At 43.2% G+C, this 21,117-nt stretch overlaps 1 protein-coding gene across 2 annotated transcripts in view; it reads left to right on the top strand.

Moving 5' to 3' along the window:
• Positions 1-21,117, top strand: part of KCNIP1 (potassium voltage-gated channel interacting protein 1) — a 100,851-nt gene that overhangs the window by 32,290 nt on the left and 47,444 nt on the right. Inside the window, exon 1 of one of the 2 annotated variants that reach the window (XM_019620352.2) lies at positions 964-1,124. The exons of the other annotated variant lie outside the window; for it this stretch is intronic. The gene's annotated coding sequence lies outside the window, so the exon portion shown is untranslated. Of the gene's footprint in view, positions 1-963; positions 1,125-21,117 lie in introns of those variants that run through there. 2 annotated transcript variants of the gene reach the window in all.

Raw genomic sequence — 21,117 nt, 5'->3', positions numbered from 1 at the left:
TCACACAGAATACTGAATATTTAAAAGTAGTTTCCAATTAATTTCTAGCACACGTGCTGTATCACAAGTCAGAACATCACCTTACAAGAACGACGCTCAGTGATTGAATAAATCAGAAGCTCACTTTCGAATTTGGAGCGAATGTACTTTTGGCAAAGTGATAGGTTTAACATTGATTTGAATTGATCGACTGCCAGGATAGCCTATGAAATATCTCCTTAAATCAGCTGCTAAACAAACTTAAACAAGATTTTATTAAAAAGTTATTCATGTTAATAGCTACAACTTAAAAGGAATAGCCTGGTTTTCTGAAGTCCTGAACTCCTCAGAGATCTTACGGGTTTCACTAGCCCTTCAAGTCAAGTTAATTTGGTCAAAGCAACAATCTTGACTGTGCTGCTTAGAGGAAAGCAAACAACCTTCAATACCAGATATGCCCTTTGATACATCACGACTGCTGGAGGGAGTTCAGCAAAGGGACTGTAGCAGGAATCTGGTGTGGGGCACTGTTTGTTGAGTGATGCATAGAACAGCTTCCTGGTCAATCAGGTACCTGTATGGGGAGGTGGGTCTCCCTGGGATGGGGAACTGAAGTAGTAGAACAACCTACTTGCAGGTACACCCTTTTTCTCTCCCTCCTTCTTAAATACCAGCTACATGCAATCTCCCTCCAGCATGGGAGCCAAATCCAGTCAGTAGTTTATTCCATCCTTGCAAGGAAGGTACCTGGGTAAAGAAAAAGGCCATTTGGGTGACTGGTGTTTGCTCACAGCCTGCACCAGCTCTGCACCCTCAGGCCCAGCTCAGCTCCAGCTGCAGTGAGCAGAGCCTCATCAGGGTGAAGGCTTATTTGCCACGAGGCAAACCTCCCATAATTCAGTCCACCTGTTCACAGTTTATTTGCAGCTGTTTCCGTTAAGTCTGCAGTATATATTGCAGGTTAAGAGCTGCTGGGACACCTTAGTGTGGGTCTGTCCTGCTGGTGTGTGCTTTCTCTTGTTAAATGTTATGGTTACTGCTATCGTATGCCTTGAGGTTGGCCTTATTCTTGTTATGCAACTCCACGTGAAGAAATCTATTTGTGCAAAACGTGGCCTTGTGTTCAGAGCAGCTCTTGCTGCTAGGTGAGTACCTGAGCTGCTATAAGGAAAGCTGGATGCTGAGCAGAAAAAGCTCAAACCCATTACGTGTGATGTCCATATTCTGTGCTGCTGTTCCATGACCTGCAAGAATGCTAGCATACAGTCAGGTAATTTCGGGTATGTTTGTCTTATTTTTATACTTATAAATATTTTTGGGCTAGAGCTTTTTGTATGTGAGGCTCAGAAACGTTTTTTTTTCTTTGCTTTAGTGGAGGCAGGTGTGCTGTGTAAAGGACCTGAGTGTAGCTTTGGAACTGTTAGTCAGGGGGCTTCCAGGCAGTAGAGAATGGCGTGGCTCTGTAGGGAGCCCTGCAGAGGTTTTGAAAGGTGTAGGTTCTGAGGTGAGGCAGGATCTCCTGCTGTATTTGTTGTCTTGGAGGTTTTTTGTTTTGTTTTGTTTTTCCTAGGATGTGGGAATCCAGATAGAAAGGGGGTGACCAGATTCGGGAAGACAGATCTGATTTGGGTTTTCTCATTGCTGTAGGTAAGGCTGAATTTTGTTAGTGTTACTACTGTCTTTAGTAAATGGGAACAGGTGTAGCTCAGGTGAGCTTACAGGTAGTTCATGGTGCTGGGAATGCTGAGCCATGGGGCAATGTTAGTAAGTTGCATTCAGGATTGGCTTTTTGCTGGTTCTGGCAAGTGTGTTTGTGTTTGTTTATGCAGTGTTTTACATTCAGTAACTGTTCCAGAAAACATCCTCCTCTTCCTGCTCTGCTCAACCTAGCAGCTAAAGAAATAAGGCTTTTGTTTACAGCCTTGCAAGCACAAATAGCTCCCTGAAGCAAATGCAGATGGTCATTTGGTCCAGATGTGCTCTTCCTACATCTTTCCCCAAAACAACCATGTTGGCAGCCAAGGAGGAAAAAATAAAATAAAATGAGTCTGAGGCCAAGAGCAGATATGGGGAGGAGAGAGGCAGAGCTGGCAGGAACGCTGGGGAGCTGACCCAGTGCTTCTGCCTGCTGCTGCTTCTGCTCCTGCATGGCACAGAGGCAGGTGGACGCTGCCTGGCCAGGGGCAGCCTGGCCTGGGTCACTGATCAGCATCCTGCTGGCCCCAGGCTGTGGGTGGCAACTTCAGTGCCAAGCTCTGGTAGTAGGCAGCCCACCTCTGCCCACCCCTCACGAGTAACTCTCCAAATATTTCCCCTTTTCCTCCTGCCAGCAGAGGCAATCTGGTGACTCGTGTCCCATAAATTAATTTTGCTTTTCTGTGCCCTTCGTGGAGACGTGGCATCTTCCCAAGAAGCGGTCCTGTTGGACAGGCATGAAGGACTTGCTCTCCCTTTCCTGTGAGCGGTGTGATACCCAAATCATTCATTACAACACCTGTGATTTTCCTTTTTTTTTTTTTTCTTTCTTTAGTGATATTTTCCTTACTCAGAGCTGCCTTGTTTATCAGCAGCACTTGACTACTGGTGAAGTGATACCTCACACCTCTGCTGCAGTTGGTTTAAGACACAAAATAAAACTGCTGTGTCTTACAGAGAGGTGTTCTGGGAATGCAAATGGCCAGAATCTAATTACACACTTGGAATGCCACCAGGATGCCAACTGGCTGTAGAAAAGAGTCAATCTCTTTCAGAGTGAGAAGCAGTTTAGGAATTACCTGGCTTTCCTTTTAAGTTAGAAATAATGATTTATTTTTTTCTGCTCAAGAGGAGTGAGTTGGCTCTCCACAGCATCAGACAAGCACCTCTGCTGTTACAAAGCTGGGGACAGTGAGGGGGGATGGAAGAAGGAGGGCTGTCCTTTCTGTCGGTGTGTGTTAGTATGTGAGTCTGTCATCAAATACCAGCAGCAACTTAGCTTCTTGAAAGCAGGACATTATGAAAAACCAGTGTGAGATGCAGCAGTGACTGCACTTGAAAGAAAAAGGCCGTTTGGTTTTCTCAAGTACTGCTACAGTGAGAAGTGGATGTATTGCCTACCTCTGAGTCTGCATCAGCAACTCGTTTGTCAAAGGGCAAGGGAGAAAGTGAGCAATGAAAGCTTACAGGGTGTATTTTCTTTTCAACGTGCTATTAGCATTAATGTGAAATGCACTCAGATAATATGCTCCCCTGCGTGTTTAATAATCGAGCTCCCAGGTCACTGCTGAATCTCACACACTTTGTGGTTCTCTGTGCAACATTTCTGCACTGTAATTTAAGAATGGATAAATTATATTGCTGACCCTGTTTAATTGCCTTCAGGGAAGTGATAGCTTAGCCAAGAGCAGGCTGCATCAGGATGCCCTGAGGCCAAACTTTCATCTCCTAAAAACAGAGCTACAGGGTGTTCTTTGTGGTATTCTGGATGTCCTGTAAGCAGATAATATTTGGTCAGAAGATCACATAAGATAACACTGGGTGACATCTGCGTTCTCTGGAAGGCATGAGAGTTGTCACTGCTCTCACTTCCAGGTAGGATGGCACTGCTGTTCTTCTTTTCTGTGTTAGGTCTCTTTTAGGGCTCTTTTCCATTGTTGGTGGGAAAAGACGTGGGAAATATCAAGCATGGTGATATGCAGTGGCAGGAGGCAGCAGCTGTCTGCAGAACACTGTGTGCTCTATTAGAAGCCTCCCTGTCCTATTCAAACTCCACCAAGTAACATTTGAGGAAAGTAAAATGTGGTGCAGATTTGTGTGCTGTTGCATTCAGGAGAATTTACTGGTTTGCTCCTGAGGTACAAAGCAAAGCCTGTGTGTTACAAAGGGAGCCACAATATTTGCATCCTTCTCAAGCAGTGCTTGAGGACCTCCTCCTAAGTTCAGGCCTGCGTGGTTTTGCTATTATAATGCAGGGCATCAAAATGGCAGTATTAAGATGAATGTAGCTGGGGCTCACTGTTGTGTTTGATATGGTATATCTAGATGTTTGTCTGTTTATCCTTTCTCCACTTAGTTTATCTTAAAGATTGTTTTCAAATAATGAAGCCTCACCACTTACATCACATAAAGTTGAAAACAGTTTCATGCTGCACTGTGTGAATCTGTCAGAATTACAGGTGGTGATGAGCTCCAGCTATTGCCGTTTGTGCTTGCATAGATATCCCTTACTCTTCACAGATAGCTTGATTTATTCTAGTTGCTGCTAGGTGAGCTGCAGGAAAAGTTTGTAAATGGCAGTACGATTAGGCCAGGCTTCTTATACTTGCATACCCTAATGTAGCCCAGGCTTTAGATAAATTTCTGAGGTGCTCAGCTATGATGGGTGTCTTGTGTCCAGTCTGACACCTTAGCATGTGGATTTGGAGCTAGGAACCAGTTGTTTGTGAACAAATGCTGCTTTGGTGTTCTGCTGTGCTCAGAGAATGAGGACTGCCATTGGGTGCCTCTGCAAATATCATCCGAGTACCATCTAAATCCAGAGGTATATACTCATAAATAAAATTGCCTAATTTTTATGCTAGAGGTCGTGCCTTCAACCTGGAAATGCCTCTTCTGGAAGGAGTGCACTTTGCCCTTAGGGAGAGAGGGGAGGAATCTCCCTGAGAGCTGCAGGTGGCCTGTCCCCGTGGTTGGTGTGTGGAGGAAGGCAGGTGTCCTGGTTAGCAAGGTGGGCATGCTCGTGTCCTGATTGTAGCTGGGATGGAGTTGTTTTTCTTATACAGTGCCTAGAATGATGCTATATTTTGGCTGTAGGAGAAAAACACTGTAGATAACGCAGCAGTGTTTCAGTTGTTGCTGATCACCACTGCACAGAGCCAAGGACATTTCAGCTTCTTGTCCTGTCCTGCCAGTGAGGGGTTGGGGGGCACAAGGAGACAGGAGGGGGCAGAACCAGGGCAGGTGACTCAAAATGGCCAAATGGACCTTTCGCACCAAAGGGCATCATGTGGATAAAAACCTGAAAACAGCGGTGAGTTGTAACAGATTCTTACAGGGAGAGCTGAATGAGGCTTCATCGTTCTCAGTTCATGCTTTCAAGTAGGAATCTTTTTGAGAAGAAGGAAAAAAACACCGGGAGGGGTTTAAATAGATGCTTCAGGCTGCAAAACTGAAATTGAGGAAGTGTAAAGGCTGATAAAGGAAACGGACTGTTGTGATAAAATACAGTGCACAGGAATGACTGTTATCTGTTGGAGTTTCTGATGTGAGAAGAGGTGAGAAGTAGTTTGTGATGAGACCGCGTAAAGCTGAGGGCTGAAAGCTGGGAAATTCAGAATTGAATTTGCTCTTTAGAACTTGTTGAAAGAGAATGTGGTTCTCTTGGTTAGGAAGTTGAGATTGCATGGAGGAAAACAGAGGTGTGTGATCTTGGTGTCTGTGCGTGCTTAAGAGGTATATTTAAAAAACAAATGCACACAGCAACCATTTAGCCGAATTGGTGATCTTAAAAATTGATGCATTGAAGTCTTTTGGTTAATGGTGAGCAACACAAATGATTGTGCTGTCCCAGGACGTAAGATGAAATGTCCATTTGCCTTTGTGGAGGACGTCAGTGGTATAAAGAAAAGTGTTGCCTTTGGAGCTGAGAGGTTTTAACTCGCACTGCAGGAATGACCGTTGTCCTGGCTGAACTTGGGAGACCTTGCCCAGAAGCACAACAAGTGGGCTCATGTCTCCCTCCTTGGTGCTGCTGCCCACAGGCTGTTTGTGCTGGGTGTGGGTGAAGCCTGGGCTGGGCAGTGCTCCAAGTGCTGTTCAGGTGGGGGGATGCCCTGGGGACTGCTGGGGGCACATCATCCTGAGAGGAAATCGTTGCCTGCAAGAAATCAGATTTCTCCTCCGAGCTGTTTGTACTAAATTATGTTTAGAAGATGATGCAAATTGAATCTGACTGCATGATTTCACTCAGAAGGAAACCAACGATTTCTTAATTCTCCTTAATGCAGGAGCCTTGGGAAAAAGCTTAATTCTAGCAGGCGTAAGTAACACTGCTGCAGAAGTCTCTCTATAAATCAGTAAACTGCTGAGCAACAATATTGATGGTCTGTTTGTTTATCCTGTTCACAAGGGATATAATAGGGATATAAAAGCAAAGGGAGCAAAGCAATCTAAGTTCTAAACTTAGTGGCACAGTCAGCTATTGCAAAAGTAAACTATTTGCTCAGAAAAGCTGAAAAGGTGCAGAGTAAAAAAAATTATTTCCTTAAAATGTTTTCTTAATCAGCCAGAACTCACTGCTTTTGTATTTCTTGTCACCACTTGTTCAGAGGAGGGGAGAAAGAGATAAGTGTTGAACAGAAATCTGATTGGTAGCCAACCACCACATAGGTTTATTGCTATATCCAACTTAGTGCAAACAAGTTTAATCCTCATTCTGCCTAACCCTTGGAAGAGTGGGCTTGAAGCAGATGATGCAGGCTGAGGTACTTGGTATGTGGGAAGCTTCCCTGCACGTGTCTTGTTCCCAGGCTGCTGCTCCTCATTACAAAGCTACCTGGTCACCTGGAACATCACAGCTGCTTGCACAGTGCCTAGGAGAAAACTGCATTGTGGCATCTAATCTGTAGGTGAACATATTCAGAAATGTGTTATCTAAGACTGAGGAGTAAAAGTGGGATAAGAGCAAATCCTTGCTCTGTTCCTGTCTCTGTCGTAAAATCTTGTATTGTCCCTTTTCTCTGGAAGATCCAGGCCTTGTCTTCATTAATCTCCTAACAGGCAGACTTGTAATATGCCTCACCGTGATCTCTGCCTTATACCAAGTCATTAAACTTCCTTACAGCCCCAGCTGAATTGGCAGCAGAGCTGGTGGATGCAGCTTCAGAAAGAAAAGCCTTAATGAAAGGTGGCCCAACAGAGCTGATTAATTTAAGTTAAAATAGCAGCAAGGATGAATGACTTGAATTTTTTGTGTGTGTTTAACAGCTTAAACACCTCCACTTTGAGGCTGGGTTTCTGTCCCAGGCTAACTCACGCTGTCCTTGCTGCACGGTGAGGCTGGTGCTGCACTGCAGCAAGGCTGCCCCTGGGGTAAGCCTGGTGTTCTGCCTTCCTCCTGCACAGCGTGCTGAAAGAGCTGAAGGAAACCGTGTTTTGTTCAGCCTACCAGCCTGGTGGTTCAGCAGATAAGGAGTGCTTCTTAGGAGGAATGAACCATGAAATGTATTTGAGAACAGAGCTTTTGATGAGAACGTACATCAAAAAATCCCACAAGAATCCCATTTCAGATACATTGTACTGTTTATTCTTGTTAAAAAGTAAGTCTTGTCTTTTGAATTTCAGACTGCTGGACTGAACCAAGTTTTCTAAAGTAGTTTTAATGGCAGTTGTTGTTAGAACCCTAACACTTGCTACCAGCCACCTGTGGAGGGAGAAATTCTTGGGTTTTCTTGCTGCAGGTATAATATTCCTCAAGTATTTTAGGCCAGGTTCCCTGTCAGAGTTATATAAGCAGAGACTTGGACTCTTCAGTGGTCAGACTCCATGAACTAAGCAGAGCTGTCCTGTAAATAGCATTGCAAACAGCACAGCAGAGTTACCTCCAAGTTAGCTTTCTTCTTTACTCTCAAATAATTCTGAACGTGAGCACTAGAGCATCACAGATGTCTGCAGCATTGCATCACGTTTCTACATGCATACCAATAGCACAGTGTAGTTAGATGACTTGCCACTGCATGTGTGTGTTTGTATCAGGTCTTAAGCACTTGTTCTAGTGAGAATGTAAAGGGGCTGCTACCAGGAAATTATGCCAAGTTATGGCATGACGTAAGCAGGTATATCTCCAGAGTGGCCTTGAAGCACTTGTTTCCTGTTCTTAGATGACAGTTTTCGCATTTAGAATGATAGGGACTTGGAAAGTAAATTGTCAGACCTGAGACTTTTCACTTAAGCCAGTACTGTTTAGTGGTTGTAGAAAGTATAGAAAGTAATTCAGCTTTCATAAACGTGTGAGAGAACTCATCTGAATTTACTGTGGTTCATGTGCCTTTACATGAATCATGTTTAAAACAAACAAATGGCTCATTAAAGGAAAATCTCCTGCAGACCCTGATCCCATGATGCTACTGCTGAGCTCTCATGTCTCAAATCTCACTGTGCCCATAATATGTGCCATTTGCTGTCACTGTGGGGAGCAGCTTGAAGTCACACTCCAGCCTGCTTCAATCCATCTTTTCGAATGATCAGTCTCTGGTTGTTGTTATAAAACGATACTGAGAAGCAACTGAAGGTAGTGCTGTTCAGCTGTGCTGGTGTTTTAAAAGAGAAAAGCCTGAGATTAACCTTGGGTAGATCTGGGAAGGATGGAATCGGCTTTCTGAACTCAGATTTTTGGTCAGGTGCAGGAACAGCACTGTTGTTGAGATGTGGGGGGCTGCAGCTGGTCCCCAGTTCCTGGCTGGCAGAACTGTGCCTGCGAGCTGGCCGTGCTGCTCACAACCACTGCTGCTCAGGGCTGTCAGAGGAAGGCTTGGACTTGTGCAGTTCCAAGACACAGCAACTGGGAGATGAGTCATGCATTGACTTGTGGTTACCCATGTTCATCTGAAACGATTGCTTGGCTCTCCTGGTGTGTCCTGGCTTGTGGGCACTAATGTGCTGTGTGCCCATTAGATAGGGCCTGCACAGCACCAGGCTGCAAAGCAGAGACGGATACTGACAGTGGTGTGCTGTGAATAACAGGACCTGGCTGTGAGATCTGCAGGAAATTTCTCAAGGTGGCATTTCCCCAGGGCTGACAGAGTTGCTCTTGAACTTCTGCTGACCTGGTAGATGGTACAGAGAAGAGATTCACATATTGGTTGGGGGACAGGGAAGGAAGAAGTGGGGATTCAGATGGGTGTGCTGGTTTGTTTTCCTTGCAATTAGGAAGGAGCAGAGGCTGCTCATGCAGGCTGTCATCTGTGGCAAGGAGCAGGCAGGAGAAGAGGTGGAAGATTTTGAACTTTTTCAATAAAGGGCTGCATCCAAATGTAGTCACCAAAGCATCTTCCCTGTGTTGTGGAACAGATTGCTTAGTGACAGCAGATATGTGAGTCTCATGGGGGGTGCTGCAGAGCAGAACTAGCTGTGGCTGGGGATGCAGCACACGTGTTGCTGTGCCGCCTTTTGAGAGGGGTGGAAGACCTTTAATCCCCAGAGTTCACACGCAGTTGCATTCTTCCATGGAAGTATGAGAGTTCCTTTAATTGTAACCTGTCTCTGTGCGCAACCTTGTTCAGAAAGCAGAATGAAGCTTACTCTGTTTATAACAATGGATGGAAACAGTTTTAAATCTCAATTCTCCTGTTGCTAGAAGTATCCATACGTTCAAATAATTTAAACTCCTATTTCAGTGTTGTCAAGTCTGTGTGTAAATTAACCATATACTTCAAGAAAATCAATAATACAGTTCTGCTTGAAACAAAGCATGGTTTCTCTTCAACTAAGCCTATTCATTACTAGTATATTCTGATTCAGCAATTCTTTAATTTGCAATCAGCCTGCTTGGTGACACATTTATTTCCATTCTGCGGGAGCCAATAGCTTAGCAGTCTGATACTGTGGTGCAGGATTTTATCCTAATCCTTTTGTTCTAGGATATGCTGGCTGTTTGCTTCTGTCCCACAGCATGTCTTTTGGTCAGGAGGGAGGAAGACTGGAAATGAAAGTTAATCCCTGACCATCAGTGCAGGATGGCCCTGGTTGTGCCCTGGGGGAAGCACAGGGTACCTTCCATTTGAACAAGTGGAGCTAAGAGCATTTCACACCATGCATTTCAGAATCTGTTCTGAAGATTAAGTTAGAGACTGTGTTCCTTTTTAAAATTATTCATAATATCACCCTGACCTCTAAAACATGAGGGTTAATTCATTGACCAGGGAGGTTGCTTACTGTGCTGTGTTGAGGACAAAGTTGGGTAGTATCCATGCCATGTTGCCCTTCTTGCTAACTTCTTCTGTTGTGTAAGTGATAAAGATTTGCAGAAGGAGCGTTATGTTCAGGTCTGAGACTTGCAGAAACAAACTGCAAGTTGCTGTTTGGACAGTTGGGGACTGCAGCTGTGGCTGTTAGATCCTGTAGCATCAGGTGTAGATCAGCTTTGAGGTGAAGACTTAGAATTTGAGCAATCTCTTTTCTGTCTTCAGAGTTTCGTTATGGTTTCTGAGAACAAAGCAGCTAGAATTCATATTAAATCAGTACTTTGCATTTCTTGTTTTTATATCTTCATGCCTGGATATAATTGCATCTTGGATTATCTGTTTTTTTGTTGTTGTTGTTTTTTTGTGGCAGACTGAAGTCTTCTTCCATTTGAAGGTGAAGGCTTCAGTGAAAGTTCTGCATAGTATTAGTTAAGATTGGTTCGTGAGTAATGTTTTGTGTTCTTAAGTGGTGTCAGAATCTGTTTGAGCTGCTTGGGGGCATGGGTGACTTGTTGAACATTGCCTGTGAGTTGTGTGGGAAAACTGAGAGTGGAATATTTAATATAGAGATATTTGGTTCTTTCTCGTTTTGTCTCATTTCTTTTTCCCCTCAGCAAAGATAGAACTGAACCCTTTCAATCCAATCCAATTAAGAAATCCAATTAGCACTACAATATGCAGGGCACTATTATCATGTTGACTTTTAATCATGCTGCTCTGTATGCATTTCTATTTGAAACCCTGACTGTTACAGAATAATTAACTGGAACATGCTAAAGCAGAACACTTTGAGGTTTTAAAAAAAGTAACAATAATAACAAAAATAGAAAAAAATCTTTTAAATGGTGTGTATTTATTAGTTGGTTATGTGATATATTAAGGATAAAATGGCTATCCAGATCACAAGTATGAGCTTAATATTGAAACTCACTGCCTTCTGCAAGGAAATGCATGGGGACTAATAGGAGTTGCTGAAGGAGACTGGGCTCAGCCTCCCTCTTCTATGAGCTGACCATAGTTTTCAGCTCTCTCTGAAGATTTGTGTAATTGCATTTCATGGCTGTGTCTTAGTTATGAAATGTTTTCTTTTTAATTAAAGCATCAGCCCTCTAGTAAATACCACTTTAATTTGGATTGTAGTTAAGCAAAGAACTAATGCTATGCACTATTTAGCACTTACAGGACACCAAGTGAATAATAAAAGAGCTGTACAAACAAGCTGTCACATCTCGTTGGTATGGTTTCACCTCCCACAGCTTGCTCCTACATATAGGTTTTATCCATGGTGCAGTTATCGTGGCCATAAGGTCTGTTAACCCTGCTGTGATTAAAAACAGCTAAGACGTTCTGTCTAAAGTCTTCCTATAGAATAGGAATTGCAAAGAACTATAACAACTATAATGCATTTGGAAATATGGGACAGGAAACATCTTCAAATGTGGATGTGGTTGCCTTGCCAAAATCAGCAAGCACGAGGGAGGAAAGCAGCTTTCTGCTGTGCTGCATCTGCAGTGCTATCCTATTAATGTACTGCTGTTTTTGCCAGGCCTAACGAGGAGGGAACTAGCTTACAGCAGTTAGTGTAGTAAATAACATGAAGCGTTTCTTTTAGGTTCGTGGTCTTATTGGCCAGAATTGGGCTGGCACATGTTTGTTCTGGCTTTGAGTCTGTCAACAGAAGCAAGAGGATGCAAAGCAACACAACTTGCTTTCCCTGCCTGAACTGCTTGGGTTTAGCCACAAAGTATTAGCTCTTCCTTTTAAGCTCATGCCTCTTGTGGATGTAACTATCTATATGTGGAGTGATGGGTGAGAAAACGTTGCTCTGCCAAGTTTGTTTGCTCTTAATTACTGAGTTTGTTAGACTTCTTAAAAAAAATAATTCTGTTGTCTTTCCATTGAAGTGGAACCTTCCTAATGCAAAATTCTCCTCCAGGCTTTGGTTATAGATAATATAAATCTGGTAGAGGCTTTCTAAAGAGCTAACTGAAACACTACTAGTATCTTCTGAAAGCATTTTCTGTAATATAATCATACTGTGTGACCTTTCTGCAGTTTTCAGTTTGATTCAGTTAGTAACTCTCTACAAGGATATTTAATTAGGTCTTAAGGTCTTTGATGTCATTTACCAAATCTTAAAGCCAAAGCACCTAGATAAATTCAGTACAAACAGAAAACAAATTGTGCTTCTTAAATTGTGAATTATGAAAGCATATTTGAGAGATTTACATTAGCTTTGGCCTTCAAACGGAACAGGGAGAATTGATAAATATACAGTTGACTCCAACTTATGCTGAATGATTAACGTACTATTCCCATACCAGTGAATCAAACTCTCTTAAGTATAGTATATTAACAGCCTCCATGATCTTCTTCTAAAGTATTTATGAGCCTAAATAATGAGTGGGATTATGCCAGATAAGTTGGCAACTGAAGTCAGCAGAAGGTTTGTTGTTGACTCCAGCGGGTCAACAAACTGCTCTGAGCAACCTGCTGCAGTTAGCCCTGCTCTGAGTTGTGCATTCCAGCTTCATCTACTGTGATTCTGTGCAACCAGAACCATCAAGTCTCAGTATGAGAAGATGGAGGAAACTGCAAAGTGAGGCATTTAGTAGAATAGAATTTGGGGCTTTTAAAGTGAATGCCACGTTTGCCATGGAATAAGTCAGGCTTTCCTGGCTTATTCTGTTGAAATGATTTAAGGATCATTCCAGCGTGGGATGAACAAGAGCTTACTATAGTTATTGCTGGCTGGGGAGTCCTCTCTCTGCTCCTGCAACTGGGTGTAATACACGGTCTTGCTGATAATGACAACAGGGGTTATGCATGGAAATAGCCGGGCCCAGACTTGCTAGATATTTCAGCTGGACCCTTTTCAAAGTCTTAGCGGTGTCAGTTACAACAGCATGGCAAGTTACTGCTTGGACATAAATACTGTAAGGTTGGACTAAAAAGTTGAAAAAAATACTGTATGAAAATAATCTGCTTAGCTTGAAGGTAAGATTGTTATAGCTGCTGTCCAGAAAGCATGCTGTAACCCAGGGACAGGCTGATGACTCTCTCTGAAAGGACAGGCAAATCAGCCTTGCGATTGAGTTGCTGCACTTTTTGGGCTCGTGAAAGAGTTGTGTCCTTCAAGGATCACCTGGAGCCCAAGCATCTTGGAGGGGTTTCCTTCTCAGTACTCTCATGTAATAAAGCCTATGCACACAGAACATTCTGAAGTAGCTGCTAGCAAGTGCAGCACCTCAAAGTTTCCTTTCCCAGCTAACACTATAATTATAACTGCAGTTGTTAATGAGATACAGAATTTCAAATGCATATCAAATTTTTCAATCCAAATTCAATCACATTCAGTTACTCTTCAGCATTCCCTGCTTGCTTGTATGGCTGTGCAGTTTTTCCACCTGTGACAAGTCTGTTAACCCGCTTTTGTGCCCTATCTGGGATCCAGTCTTCCCATCCTGATATGGCATTGGTTTTTTCCCTTCTGCTCAAACAGGACAGGAGCAAGTCTTGATCTGCATGTCAGAGATTTCAGACAATGCATTGCACTGCAGAATTGTAGCATCTTGTTTAAGAAATGGTGTCAGCTTTGTGCTTCCGTGTCCAACAAGGATTCTTGCCCCATGTTGTCTCCCCAGCGTTGTCTCTCCTGCAGCAGGATGAGTTTTCTGTCTGAGATATGTACAAGCCCAGGTTACTGTCTGAAAGCATTATGGGATGCTTGTCCTACACTGGTGATGGGCTGAGCCCATTGCCTGGTATACGGACAGCAGCCCAGCTTGCTGTGGAAATGTTTATCTGTATTTCATCACAATTCCTTTTTCATGAGATTGTCTTCTGCACAAACTTATACAAGAAAATGTGAATAGTCTTTTCTGTCACTTCTAATGCTGCCCGACTGTGTCCTAGTAATTTGTAGAAGTGTGATAGAAATTGAAAAATGGTGAGTAATATCATATAATGAATTGATGCAAGTCTGTTCCTGGTTCTGAATGTCAGATCGGTTAAAGGTGATACTGGGTCTCCCAGATGTGAATTTAACACCAGGTACAGAACTTCCCAACCAAATATGTGGCAATAGATCCATCTGAGGCACATGTAATGTCCAGTCCCTACTGGGGTCAGTTGTCACAGAGAGCCAGGTTCTGCAGACCTCGGGATCCTGGCTTTCAATTCTGCCTGTGTAACTCCTGGGATTGCAGAAATCAAGGGCAGGGATCATCGTTGGTGCTGAATCCTGCCTCTGTGGGCAGAAGCTGTTTTGCACTGGGGGTTCTTCCAATAGCTCTCAATGGAGTCTTTGGGCCCCAGTTGGAAATTGATACTGACTCCCATGCACACAGTGGGGAACTGTAAGAATAAAATTGTCCTTAAAGGTGATGCTGGTGTTCTGCCAGAGGAATGAGGGAAAGGGCTGTCAATATGTTGGTAACGGTCTGCATTGCAGTTGGCCCATGTGGAGGAGGGCTTTGTGCAGCTCCTGCTTGGTACTCATCTAGAAAAGCTTGCAATTAAATGTTTTGTCATTTGGGTTCACATTTAGCCTGGCCTTACTTCCTCTCATGGGCTGGAAGAGTTGCATGTGATGCAGTACCCATCTGCACATGAAATTGGACAGGATTGGGGTAACTGAACAGGTAAGCAACCTAGTTTCCTCACAGGCTATGCAGTATTTCCTAAGCACTGGGTTGATTTTTGTTTTGAAGACTCTCCAGCCCCCTCTCCATCATGTCATGGGCAAAGTAGTCCTTCAGGGAATAATTAGAAAACAAGGGCTTATGTGACAAGAACGTATGATGTGAAATGCATGGTACTTCTGTGTTCAGTTAATTAGGAACTTGAGATGTCTCATTACTGATAAAGCTTCAGGTTTCTGTTCTCTGAACCCAACAATTTTCCAATCAGACATGATTACTGAGAAAAGCTCTTTGGCTGGATCCATTAAGTTCCCTCTCATTCTTCCCCCCTCTCCCTTTTCCTTGTGTCTTGGCCTGAGTTCAGTGAAAGATATGGCAAACCTCCAATAGTCACCTATATGGAGACATTTAATAGCTTCCTAATATATCTGAGTGAAGGCTATTAAATCTGTTATGCTGGACTTTAAGCTTACAGCTATTTCCTTCTCCCCCTACACTTTAAAATGCTCTGTGCAAAAGGAGAAATATTGATCTCCAAATAAATACACATTAGTTAATTGTGCATTTATATTGATGCTGGAATGCTGCTTACAGTTACAGATTGCCTTGCTCTCTGTCAGTTAAACTGTTGCTTTCCCCTGTCCAGTGTGAAATTGTGTGTTTCCACTTACTTACTGGAGCTTGTCACTTCATAGTTAGCACTCTTGTTTATTTGCATTTTTATGCTCTTGATTCCAACTTGGACTCTGGAATGATTTTCCTAGTTTTAAGAGTTGGTATAAAGCTAACTTTATTTTCTTAGGCTGTTATGGAAAGAGGTGAGGAATGATCCAGAATGAGAAATGCAGGCACAGCTGTACTTGCAGACAGTGGCTACAAATGACTTTAGGAAAGTGGTCCTGGATAATCCTGAGAACCAAGATGCAGAGGATCTTCTGGTTTATATATTGTGCCAGCAGGATTTAGTTGGTAATATCCAGGTGTCCTATGAATTTCAGAAACTTTTCAAGTCCTTTATTGTTGTAGCAGCACAAAATATTGTTGGAAGGGGACTTAAATTATCTTTGCACACTCACAGTTGCATAACTGGTGTAAGGCAGGGGCCTGGTGAGGTGGGCTTAAAATTCCTATGCCTTTGGTAGTATTTAGTGTGTTTTTAAAATAGCAGTTGAAATGTATGCATTTAATTCTACAGTGTGCTGCTTAAGCTGCAGTTTTAGTAGTGCTGGAAGCTACAGGACTGTGGAATGGGTTGCTCTTAAAACCCAGGCTGGTGGAGGGGACCTGGCCTGTGTGAGTAGGTCTGACTTCCTTTAAGAAACTGTGCACCAATAGATAGTAAAATCATAACTTAATCTTTTAAAGGTATGTCTTTCTTGAGGGTAACCTCAATTAAGTACATGCAAGTTCAGGAATGACAGCAACAAAATTGCCTCGCTGTCCCAAAGGCAACTTACTCAGTTTTGTGTTGCTCAACCTCTGTACTGAATGGATGTGATCAGTGTCGCAGCAGAAAATGATTTCATCCCAATGTGTTCCGGGAGTTTGGGGGACAGGAAATTCTGCATCCACATAAACCAAGGGACCAGGTTTTAGACCTTACAAATATAATCTAACTTCACCTTTTCAGCAATGTTATAGTAAGTCAATTTGTGTGTGTGTTCTGTCCCCATCTGTTTTTTATTAAGTGAGAGTATTTGAGAGAGCCAACATAATGCTTAACAGGAGTTTTCAGTTTGCCAAGCTTTCTCCAGTTCAAATCTGCCATCTTAGAGCCCAGATGCAAAACTGCTCTGGTACCGTTAATAGGAAGAACTACAGCTTCCTTAAATGGGAACTTAAAGCTTAGAAAACTGACCCACTGCAAGTGGGAGGTGTGGAATCCTTGTCAGCTTGTGCTCATGCACACACCTTGTGCTGTCCAAACAGGTCCCTTGTGTTTCCCACCCTACACATCACTGCTGCCTGCTGGTTCCAATCCCTCCCAGCTCTCACTGCTGCTTCTGGGAAGAGAAGAAAGCAACCAATGCATGCAGACATGTCTAGAAGAGTTTGCAGTGAAGTTTCTTTTCTAATAATCCCCCTTTATTCTGCTGAAGTGACTGTTGTCTCAGTTGCCCTCTAAAACAGGGTGATCTTGCTGTCTGGGTGATGCATTATTAGTACAATTCCTGGCACCAGCTTGCTTGTACTTAAAGCTGAAGGAATTACTATTGGTAATCTGCTTTAGTGTATTATACCAGAGTTTGCTGCAGAAGAGTCTTCTGAAGAAAAAATCAGGTTTTCAAATTCTCTTTATTTCACTGGAACAAGTAACTTCCCAATGAAGCTAAAACCTTCTATTGTTCAGAGAAGGATCTGTGGGCTTTGCATTAGCTCGACAAATGAAATATTCCACCATGAGATGCACATGTAATGCTGCTTCCTCCTTTAGTGCTGATTCCCCTTCAAACAATCTCTCCAGTCTTACAGCTTCTGTGATGCTTTGGTTTTTCGTTTTTGTTATATTTGTTCCATGTAATTGTATGGTTGTTTTCCCTTCTGAAGTCAGAATGACTTCAGGTATTTGCCTGAGTGGAAGCCGAGGACTCCAGGCAATGCTCTATAAGCCATGGTGAGCCCTGGGATGCCTGCCTGTGAGCTGTGGGTAACCAACATCTTTGCTCAACTGAATTTCAAGTGGAATTGTGAAGTTACTGCTCAAAACGAGGCCCTGCTGGGAGGGCTTTAGTGAGTAGGTCATTCAAAGCAGAATCAGTGAACGCAACAGTAAAGCTGAGCCTGACCAGCTTTGCTTAAGGGGCTCAGGTAGGACAGTGGGAGGAAGGCAGTGTTCCAAACAGAACTGCTTTTGCACTTAGGGAGCATGACCTCTGCTCCTCCTGGCTCCCCCTCTGGGCTCTGAGGGTGCTTCTCTTGCTTTCTCAATTTCCATATTAGAATTTACTTTGTAAGTATTCTAAAACTCTAGGACTGTAGGTGAAAGGCCTATAATGGCTGTGACAATTATATCCTGGTTGACATTTAGCTAAGGGAAATTTAAATCTAAAGCATTTACTGATGGTTTTTCTTCTATTCCTGATAGTGCATTTCTAGGGACCTGCAGACACTGCCTCGTTCTTTCACCATTTGCTAAAGTTTTATACGCTGTATTTAAAGCGCATTTAAGCAGCAGCTAAAAAAAATGTATAGCCTAAAACTGGAAAATATCTCCACAGACTTAATGTGGAGAGGAGGTTTTCAGAATTTATTTCCATTTCTTTATAGCTGGGAAATGGGGACCTTTGTCATTTCTGCTCAAGAAATAATCTGGAAGAATACCAAATTGCAGTGTGCATTTGCAGTATGGCCAGTGAAGGCTTTCTGCCAACAGAAGTACAGACAGACTTTGTGGCTTGATTATAAGCAGAAATGAAATCAAAATGAGCATTTCATATTTTTTCCTTCTCTTAAATCCTAAGGAGGCAGAGAGCTTGAGCTGATAACTCAGAAAGCATTTGCTGTGAAAGGGAGTTCTTTCCACCAGTCACTTTAAGGCAGAGGTGATTTGCTGCTCTCCTTAGGCTTCATGAAAACCTCAGGCTTTATATCAGAGCTTGGATCTGAGCATACTCAAACAAGGGTATGTCCTGAAGCCTTATGTACCTGTTCCTTTTCTCTGCTGATTTTTGTTAAGCGCTGAACATAGGTAGGATCCTGGAGAAGCTTTGTAAGACTCCTCCAGGTGCTGCACCCTAGATACCCAAGTGGGGATACCCTGTGCAGAAGCTGCACCACCAAGTGTTACTTTGACCTGGCCAATCTCACTGGTAGTTCAATATATGTTCAAATCACTGCTTAAATTCCTCTATATCCTGTGTCATGGTGGCTGGCTCTGGGCAAACTTGCCAAATGCTGAATTCCTTCAGCCTCCTGCGGAGCAGGGATGGCTGCACAATGTGCACTGGCTTCAGAGTGAGCTTGGAGACTATGTAGCAGTTGAGCCCAGTGTCTCTTGCTGGGTCTCACTTTTCCTACCTTCTCTGCAGTTAAAGTTAGGAAGAAAACAGACGCCAGGAGAAATGAATGTAATGAAGACAAGCAACTTCCTAATGAATTAGTTTCAAGGTAATTAATTGGCTAATTGCATAGGTTTCTTAATTCCTGGTTACTGGAACTGCCTTTCCTCAATGGCATCTTTTGTACCTGATTGTACCTGATTTCTTTATTAAAGTAGATGTTTCTCCATGCTTCCCGTAAAGTCCCAGCAAACCCATATTGCAACATGCTCAGCAGCAACGTCTTGTTGAGCACTGTTGCTTAAAGGGACCTCTGGTTTGGGCACTCTCTGAAATGGGTTGATCTGCAAAGGTCCTTCTTCCCAACCTGCTGATTAAACAGTGGGATGTACAGACCTTCAGAGCTATACCAAGGAGACCGAGGTGTAAGGGAGCTCATCTTTTATTCCCAAGTGACTTTCTGAAAGACAGGTGCCCTTGGCCAACCTTCCTTGCTGACTTCCTCACAAGTTCTGAGATGCTGAAATCTGTGTAAGGGGGTTAAGCTTCTGTGACGCAGTTGCTTTCTTGAACTGAGCTGATAACAGTAGCTATTAAGTGGCTTCAGTTTGTTGTATCATGGTCTTTTGCATAGACATCTTGTTTGCCAAGGTATTACCTTTCTAGTCCTGCTTCAGGACTCTTAAGTGCCTGCACAGCACAATGTTTAGCATGTTTATTTTGTAAGAGTCCTCTGAGACCATGCCATAAGCCCACTTGCAAAAGGGGAAGCTCGGGATGAGTGCACACCTCCTGTCTGGGCCCTAAAACATACTTGGGGTGTTCTGGTTTCTGTGACTTGGATGTGGTTTTGCTTCTCTCCAGCTGAACTACAAGGCTTCCTGGATCTAAAGCTGACATCCATCTCTTCTGTCTCTTTGTGACTCACAGCTGGCTGGTAGGAACAAGCAAAAGCAGGCGCTGACTGCTTATTAGTGGTTAATGGGGTGGAGTGACAGACAAGTGACAGCCCAGCAATAACTGAGGAGTACCAGGAGGGCAGACTCTCATAACAGCATTTCAGGCAGGCAATCTTTGAACATCAAGAAGAAAATGTCCATTCCATTAACAAAGCAGTGCTGACACATTTACCCCAGAGAAAAATAAAGGGGACAGAAATATGGCTTTATTCTCAAAGGTCTATTAGTACAAGTAAGTGTATTCAGGCAGCATATGAAGGTGCAGAAGGACTGTGTGTGCCTCCCTGCCCAGGTCGTGTTGATGGTTCTGCTGTTCCTGCAGCCAGCCGCCACCAAACTGTGTTGAGCCTTCATGACTGTTTGCTTTTGATACAAAGCATGAAGAGTTTATCCTGTTCCTCTGCTGTGGGGCTGTATGTGTGGGTGTCTGCATCCTTTCCTTTCTCCCCACTGAGGGAGAGGTATTAAAGAAATAGCTCCTGTTAAGGCTCAAACTCAGCTCTGAGAATTCATTACAATGCAAGTTGGAATCTTTCACCTCTGTATAGCGTGGCTTTCCTTTCAAGTAAAGCCCTTGTTTAAGTTTTGTCAGTTCCACGTTTTCTGGCACATTTAATTGATTGTCTGTGCTTTGGAATGGTAGCAAAGAGACCAAAAACAAAGCCTAAAATGACGTGCAGTTAAATCCAATTGAGTGTCTGTGCAGTTACCATCACCATAAACAAGTAACAACTGCAGTCCTCAGCTGATGCTGAGTTTTAGGCTGCTGTATGGCATTTCCCAGTCTGCACTGCCTAATGCCCCCTCTAAGCACAATTACTGCATAAACTGAAATGAATGTTTTGAATAAATACACTAACTACGTGTTCTCTTTCTGGAATTATAACAGTGAAAATTTCAATCCTGAATTTAGATTTGGGACAGTGCACTGAGATGATGTTTGTTCTTTCTTAGCAGACTCTCCAGGCACTATTCTGGTGTTCAGAAAGATGTATATGTTTCCCACTGGAAAGCAGTTTGTGCTCAGGCCTGGATAAACCTAAATATTAATGCTTGCTGATGCTTGGATGTCTGTGAGCTTATATCCTAACAGCTCCAGACTGCCTACTTGACATTCAGGAGAAGTATGTAGGGAGACGTATTTCTGTGCATGTTAGCACAAAAGATGGTAGCTCTGCAATGTGTGCAGCACACGAGATGCTAGAAAATTCTGTGATCTGTTCAGATCAATTCAGCAGAATACATGACAATTTTCTCATATACTGTATGAAATCAAGCAGGTAGGCTGAGTCTAGAGCAAATGGTGTGCCCTGGCCATTGAAGGGGCCAACCCTCCCATAGGTGTGTACCAGGCTCAGCACTGCTGGCCTAACGGAGCTCCAAAAAAGAGCTGCTCAGATGGTGAAGGGTCTGGAGAACAAGACGTGTGCAGAGTGGCTGAGGACCCTTGGTTGGTTCAATGTTCCTTCTTGTAAGAAGGCCGTGCAAGTAAAATGGCAAAACAAAGCAAGCCTACATTCTGTTCCATAGAGTCAGAGGCTGTGCCCAGTCAGAGGCCTACCTTTTCTCACAACTGAATGTTATTTAAAAACAAGCAAAA

Source organism: Meleagris gallopavo, chromosome 15 (genome assembly GCF_000146605.3).
Source record: "Meleagris gallopavo isolate NT-WF06-2002-E0010 breed Aviagen turkey brand Nicholas breeding stock chromosome 15, Turkey_5.1, whole genome shotgun sequence".
Classification (NCBI taxonomy): Eukaryota; Metazoa; Chordata; class Aves; order Galliformes; family Phasianidae; genus Meleagris; species Meleagris gallopavo.
Note: the sequence above shows the minus strand (reverse complement) of the source record. Positions and strands in the feature narration are given on the sequence as shown.